The sequence below is a fragment of the Camellia sinensis genome, chromosome 1 (genome assembly GCF_055761805.1).
Source record: "Camellia sinensis isolate YWXY chromosome 1, ASM5576180v1, whole genome shotgun sequence".
Classification (NCBI taxonomy): Eukaryota; Viridiplantae; Streptophyta; class Magnoliopsida; order Ericales; family Theaceae; genus Camellia; species Camellia sinensis.
Genome location: NC_138961.1, coordinates 162,773,695 through 162,781,649, shown reverse-complemented (window position 1 = coordinate 162,781,649; position 7,955 = coordinate 162,773,695).

Below are 7,955 nucleotides of genomic sequence, written 5' to 3'. Positions count from 1 at the left end.
CTGGGGCTTCTACATATCAAATAAATTGTTTCAATGGACAACAATTTGTGGTTGATCTAGAAGCTCATACTTGTTCTTGTAGGAAATGGGATTTAAGTGGTATTGCTTGTCCTCATAGTATTTCAACCATTTACTTCAAGCATGAAAATCCTGAAGACTATGTAGCACATTTTTTTTTTTTTTGGATCAGCAAAGAAAAATATCAATAAAACAAGAAATTAAAGGTACATAAAGATGACATGCATCAAGGGAGATTCAAAAAAAATAAGATACCCCTACTACTGCTACTGGCATCCATACAACAATCCCCTAAGCCTCACAATATTTTAAAACAACAAAAAAATAAACAGATAGCAATGAAAAAGAAGTTAAGAAGATCTTAACTCCACATCACACTGCCCCTCTTACAGAATCAACCAAATTCACTCAACATAAAAAATGCTACCCCACTCCCTCTCCAAAAGGCTCCTGAAAACAACCTACCCCCTAACAAAACAAAACACACCCCCACGGACTTTAACCATTCATAGACTTATCACCCACAGGACAAAACAACCTCTCTTACTTCCATCGTAACCCACTAACCATCTAATAATTAAATACAAATGCACACTCTATGAAACAAACTCAAACAGTATTACGTTTAGTTTTCTTGTCGAGTTTGGCTCTGTTACTCAGCTCCATCTTGATAAAATCTTTCAGAATTTTGTCTTCTCTACCCCCAAAATCAATTTGCAATTTCTTGCCCATTTGCAAGGTTTCTTCTGCTTCAGCCAAAAGGAGTCTGTATTCCTCTTCTCCATCTTCATCTTGTTGTTCAAGATCTTCATCAGACTCGACCAAATTATGCGTGATCCGTTTATTGCATAGCCAAATGGTACTGGAAGAAATTGATGATTGCGAAGGCTGTGAAGATCGAACAAACTTGGCATCCTTTGATTTTTTGTTAGTGTCCTTTATGTATCTTCCTTTGTTCAAGAATTTATGAGGGTGTCCCAACTCAAGAAGTGAGAGTTTCTTTCTTCTATTATTGACTTTGTGTTTCATAATGGGACTTCTTTTGTTTGTGAGAAAATGGGAATGAGGTGGGCTGAGATGGTTTGGGGATGAGGCATGATTTGGGCTTAAAGATCTTCTTACTTGGTTTTGGAACGAAATAAGGTGAATTGAAATTAAGCCCAGAGCTTTGGAATCTATGAGATGCTGTACCTCTGGGATATCTACTTCTTGTATATAGATACAATCAATATCATTACTAGTCATCGGAAACGCAAAATTCGGCACCATTCATACTACTCATGACATTAAATGAGTCCTCAACTTGGCTGAGAAGAGCCACGTCATCATCACCGTGATTTTCTTCCGGAGCAAATCCTTCAAAGCCTCTGGTCAGAACCGTACACTCTAATGCATTGCCAGAATGGACTAAAGCATTTTCATCAATGTTAATTTGATCTCCACCATCTTTCTCACCCTATAAATCACCGGTTGCTTCACTGAGGAAACCTACAACAGAATTAGATACGTTGATACCTTCATTGACCTTAATTGCCACTTTAGGGTAGTAAGATGAGCCTAAAATGAAGTTGTTCTGAAATTCCAACTCTGAAACTCTGATGTTGTAAATAAAGCAATCGAATTTTAGTTTGCAAAATCCATTGATTAAATTGCTAAAATTAGTTACAACAAGAGCTTTCCCTCTTTCCAGTTCCATGCGTGAGTCAACTTTTCCATTAATGGAAAGCACTTGGCCCCAGTTACTTGCAATTTTGCTGAAAGTTGTGGAGCTCCAAGCATTGAGGGGGACCCTTTCATTGGCTAGCCATACTCTCCTTGAAAGCGTAACTCTCTACAATGCCACTCATACACTTCATCAAACCAAGTTTCTAACCACAACCCGCTCCCTTGAATTGGCACAAAATTGAGGCCTACATGGCTACTTATGAGCCCATTGTATACCCTATCAATGGTCCTGGAATGTGGCCAAAAATAGGCCTACCTCCACTTTTGCCTCCAAAAGTTAAGAAGCAATCTGGAAGACCTAAGAAATTAAGAATGAGGGGAAAAAAATGAACCCCAAAATCCACACAAGTTGAAGAGAAAACACACCACAACCACTTGAAGCACTTGTGGAAAGCTTGGACATAATAGAAGGAGCTGTAAAGGACAACCTATGGTTGGCAAAAGCAAGAGGGAAGCAATGCCTATAAGTTCAAACTTTATCTTCTCTTCCGTTTTTTTTTTTTTTTTTTTAAATATAAGTTTCGATAGTAATAAAGAATATGTAGGCTAGTATGAACACTGATAGCAACACTGATGCAACTCCAACTAGTTCTCCAATAGTAATGGGAAGCCAACAAAGTGCCAGTCTGCCAAGAATGAGTACTAGGACAAGACCAGTGGCCACTTTTAGTGCCATTCAGCCAAGCTTGCATAGCAGACCAAGACCAGTGGGCAATACTAGTGCTAGTCAACCAAATTTGCACAACAAAGCAATACCAATTACCAATACTTGTGCTAGCAAACCGATTCAAGCAAACAAATCAAGGCATAGTTCTAAATCGCGGTATCGGGTAACGTAACGGTATCGATCGCGGAGTCTCGGTATCGGTAGTATCGGCCGGTACGTATCGGGAATCGGGTGTCGCGGCCGTGAAATTTTAAAAATCATTAGCAATCCCTCTAAAACTCAATTTTATGCATTTTTTTTACTCTTTTAGCCTTAATTTGTCACATTTTAATCAAAATCTTGATATGTAGGAGCACTTTTGACTCATTTTCAACTAAATGATATGTATTTATTTTAGTCACAATTATAACTTTTAATTATCTGCAATATCATTTTCAACTAAATGATATGTATTTATTTTAGTCACACTAATATATTTAAAATAAAAATAAAAATCTAATTAGAATAAACCTCTTTAAAAAAAAAATTCTAAATCTTAAACATCTACACCAAAATAAGACAAATAAAAAAAATAAAAAAAAATATAGTACAAAAACATGGCACCAAAATAAATAAATAAATAAATAAATAATAAACACCAATAACAAACCTTTGGAGCCATGAAGACAGTACAGACGGGAGAGAGGGGGACCTCACAATCTCTCTCTCTCTTGAGGAGAATAAAGAAGAAAAGAGAACAAAACAGGGGGCTCTCTCTATCTCTCTCACTCTCTCGGCCTCCACTCTCTCACACCCCGAAATTCTTCTTTGGAGCCATACATGAACTTCTCTATCTCTTTGCCTCTTCTCTCTCTCTCTATATTTCTGATTTTTGGTGAGACCAAACCCACAGCAACAGCAATGGTTCCAAAAAACAGAGCATCAACAACTCACCAAAAACAGAGCATAAACACAAATTATAACTTGCAACTCAGGGACACAAACCGTCTTTGAAGAAGCTTGAAGATCAAGTGAACTCCATAGCCCAAAGAAGCTTAGATCTTGCAGGTTTTCGGCACTGATTTTCATCCGTACCGGCGTGTATCGGACTGTATCGTCGTATGTATCGGATTCGGGCTGATACGTGTCGGGAATCGGCCGATACGGACGTGAAATACAATCTCACCGGTATACCGGTGAGTATCCGACGCGGCCTTCCCATTTTCCGGTACGAATCGGCCGGTACGGAACGTACCGGCCGATATTTAGAACCTTGAATCAAGGTCAATAGTGTTGAGCCAAGTTCTCAACCCATGGAATCCCAACCAAGATCAACTTTTTCTATTGGGAAGGGGAAACAAACTTTTGCTTCTGGTAAGAGGAAAAGAACTGTCGCTGGACAGGATGATGAGAAACATCAATGATCACTAATATTTTTTTGAATACTTTTGGGTTGTAAGGGATGTTTATAGTTATTTTTAGTTTTTAACATGTGTTTGGAGTGTTCAAAAAAAAAAAATGTTTGGAGGATGATTACGTAATGGATAGTAATGTTTATTGATATTTTGAGATTGTTATTATGTAATGAATGCTTATTAGGCTATGTAATGGATATGTTTAATATATGAAATATTTTTAGTTTTAAAATTTTTGATTTAATGAATTGGTTTAATAATGATATCAAAATTGTGGCTATGTTTAGCTTGGGCTTCTGAGATTTTTTTAGATTCTTTTTAAAAAAATTATTAAATTAGTTTAATAATGACATCAAAGTTGTGACAATGTTTAACTTAACTTTATGAGATTATTTTTAAAAAATGGAAAAATAAAAATTAATTTGATGAAAATAAATATAAAAAAATATTCTCTTCAAAAACAATTATATAAAAATAAAAAGTGCTTGAATTTCCAAAATTATTCAGTGTGTTTGGTTTGAGTTTTTTGAATTAAGTTTTTTAAAAATTGAGTTTTTTGGTTTTCGTATTTTTTTGTTTTTAGTAAATATTTTTAAAATTTTAAACATTTTTTTTACTTTTTTAGATGCACCTTACTTAGATGCATCTAAAAAGTAAAAAATTTGTGAAAAAATATTTTTAAAAATTAATAAATACATAAAAATATAAAAAAATGTACTGAATTCTCATATTTTTTTTGTATTTTTGGTATTTAGTGAATTTTTAAAAGATTTTTTTCAATTTTTTTTACTTTTTAGGTATATTTATGTTAGGTATGTCTAAAAATTAAAAAAAAAAATTGCTCAAAATATTAAAAAAATTCAGTAAAAACAAAAAAATACGGAAAATAAGAGAATAGAATTTTCTGAAAAGTATTTTTGAAAAATTATAACTAAACATAGTGATTATTATTATTATTATTATTATTATTCGAGCCTCTTTATTTTACCTCTATATTTTTTTTCCTTCCAGGTTTCCTTTGGCACATGCATGCATGCATGAAGTAAAGAGGGAAGTGTCTATTTGGACAGGAAATAAGGCAAAATCACGACTTTGCCCTTACAAAGTGTTCGGGCAGATTGCACGTGAACAATTTCCGTCCAAAAAACAAACGGTAGTTATCTATTGTCCTTATTTGGAATAATATTTAAAATTTATGATTAAGTGTGTTATAATTTAAAAGTCAGGAATTTAAGTAACACAAATTTCAAACTATAAAGATTATTAGTGTAATTCGCCCTTTAAAAAAGCTACAAGGATCTCTGGTATAATGTATTCATTACATCGATGGCCTTTATAGTTTGTTTTGAATTTCAATTTGGTCTGTCTAGTTTTGCACGTGCTTTTTTTTTTATTCTGTTCAAAATGTTAACAATACATGATGAAGGGATCACATAGCAACAAAATCAGAAGTGAAAAAATTAAATTATTCAAATTAAAACTATGAAAATCAAAGTCAAATTTAGATCAAATTAGAGGGACTAGTAGGGTAATTTACCATTTTTTTCCCCCCCAAATGTGAGCCCTATAGGGGGTGTTTGGGAATTGTTTTTTTTTTTCTGCTAAAAAAATACTAAAATGCAAAATTGATGAAAATAATAAATAAATCCAGACAAAATATCACATCAAACCCATAATTATTTCACTTTTTCTCTCACAAACATCTTATCCAACTACAAAAAAAAAAAAAAAAAAAAAAAAAAAAAAACCAACTATCTTTCTAATCACAAATTTTAACCTTCTAAGATAATCAAAAACTAAAAAAACCTATTAAAATAACAACTTCCCAAACACCCACATAATATAAGAGTTAGGGTTGGTTTTGCTGTTAAAGAACTCTAACGTGGCTCTAGTGTTTTTCTATTGTTATGTTATCTGTTTGTACTTTTAACTAATTTTCACGTGCAAGTCAATGTGTGAGAAAAGCGAAATTACTATTTGACTAGGGAAAATGACTGGTAGCTTGAATGTTTCGGGCTCGAATGGCTCGAAAGTTGAAATTTCTCCCTCCTCTCGATCTCTTCCCCTCTAGCAGTTCACTCTCGCCTCTCTCACCTCTCTCACTCTCCTTAGTAGTTCTCTCTCGTCTCTCTCACCTCTCTCACTCTCAATAAACCTCTCTGTCACTCTCTCGTCATCCCTCTTTCCTCTCTACCTCTTCACTCTCGCCTCTTTCACTTGTCTCTTGAAGGTGTTCGAACCACGACGGAGGACGGAGGACGGAGGACGACGAACCACGACGAACTGAAGCCTTTTGGTGTTGTTGATGATTGAGAAATTTTTGGTCTTTGAAGAAGAGGAGGATTGAGGAGATGAAGGGAGGCGATGAAGAGGAGGATTGGCCCGATCGGCAGAAATGTAACGATCTGATGATCTGCAGAAATTTTTTCTCTTCTTTCTCTTTGTATTCGAGGCTCGATTGGCCCGATCGGCAGAAATTTTTGGTGTTGCTGATGATGATGATGATTGGCAGTATATATATGTTGTTGATTTTTTTATTTTATTTTATTTGTTTTTTTTGTGTTGGGTGATTTGGGTTTGGTTTTTGTTTGATTTGGGTTTGATTTGGTTACTGGATTGTTTACTGGATTGTAAATTGATTTAGGTTTGATTTGAAGAAATTCATCTTATTGGACATGGATTGGGTTACTGGATTGTTTACAATTTACAAACAACTTATTGTTTACAATCACCAAATCAATTTTTGGGTTTGATTTGGGTTTGATTTGAAGAAATTCATGTGCATTTACAGGATTGTTTACAATTTGATGATCTGGTGATTTGGGTTTGATTTGGTTTAATTTTTTCCGTGTGTTAATCTCTCTCTCTCTGCTCGGGTGATTTGGATTGTTGTTGATGTTGATCTTGATTGAAGATGAAGGAAAAAAAAAATTTGTTGATGAACCCAACAGCCAGACCCAGCTCCTCCTTCTTCTTTTTCTTCTTCTTCTCTTCTTCTTGTTCAGCTTCAGAAAACACACGAAAAAAAAATAATAAAATAAAATAAACACCAAAACGACGTCGTTTTGGTGTCGAGCCAAATTCGAGCCTCCGAATTTCGACCTACGAATCAGAACTGTTTGACTAGGATCGTTGGTATAAGAATTGGTATTCAAAAATTAAAATTATTTAACTTATTTAGCAATGCAAAAATTTAAGAAAAATTTATTAGAAAATTCTCTTTTAAGTATTTATATCTCAATTAGTTCATAACACATCCTTATATCTCAATATTTTATGGATAATTTTACTATTATAAATATTTTTTGAACCCTAAGCAATTTGGTGATGTGAACATTCATAATTGATAATGTCGGGACATATTTTTTGGGTAGTCCACGTGGCCGAGGTTGTTAGCTGAGGTGCTATGTGGGCAGATCATGTTTACCACGATATTTGGGGCACTGCCGAGGTATTCTGCGGCAATACCGGAATCCGAAATAAAGCGGATGGGGGACAAGAGTCCTAGCATGGGAGAAGACTTCAGTTTGGACAAAGATAAGACTCTTAGAGAGTTTATCCCAATCCTACTGGGAGTCCAAGATTAGCAGTAATCCTAAGTCTATTAGAGCTAGGTTTCTATTGGGACTAGGATTAAGTTTGCTATAAAAGAAAGGCACCTCCATGGGTCTAAGGTATGCTTTTGATATTCTGTCTAGTGAGTTAAGCACTATTGGTTATCTTTGAGAGATATTGAGTACTGACTTGATCGTCGGAGTACCCCCGGGTGGACGAGCCACCGCCGGAATCTCTTCTTTCTGTTGCAGGTCGTTCGGGCTTAATCTATTCTGCCGGTGCTCTCCAGCTGGGTACCTATTTGGCAGTGTGGTTAGAAAATCACCTACACAATTTGGCGCCATCTGTGGGAAAAAAAGGAGAATAGATGGCCAACGACGGACAGAAAGAGAAGGATGGGGACGACACCCCTACCGAGAGTGGGAAGCATATTGACCTTGACATCGAAGAAGATAACTGCAACAAAGAGAGTCGTGATAACAATCACGGAGGAAAGGACGTCGGCCAAGAGGGCGGCATATCGAAGAAATCGAACCGGAGCGGGTATTATAACGAGGACGACCTCCAGGTATGGAAAGATAGATGCCTGCGGAGGG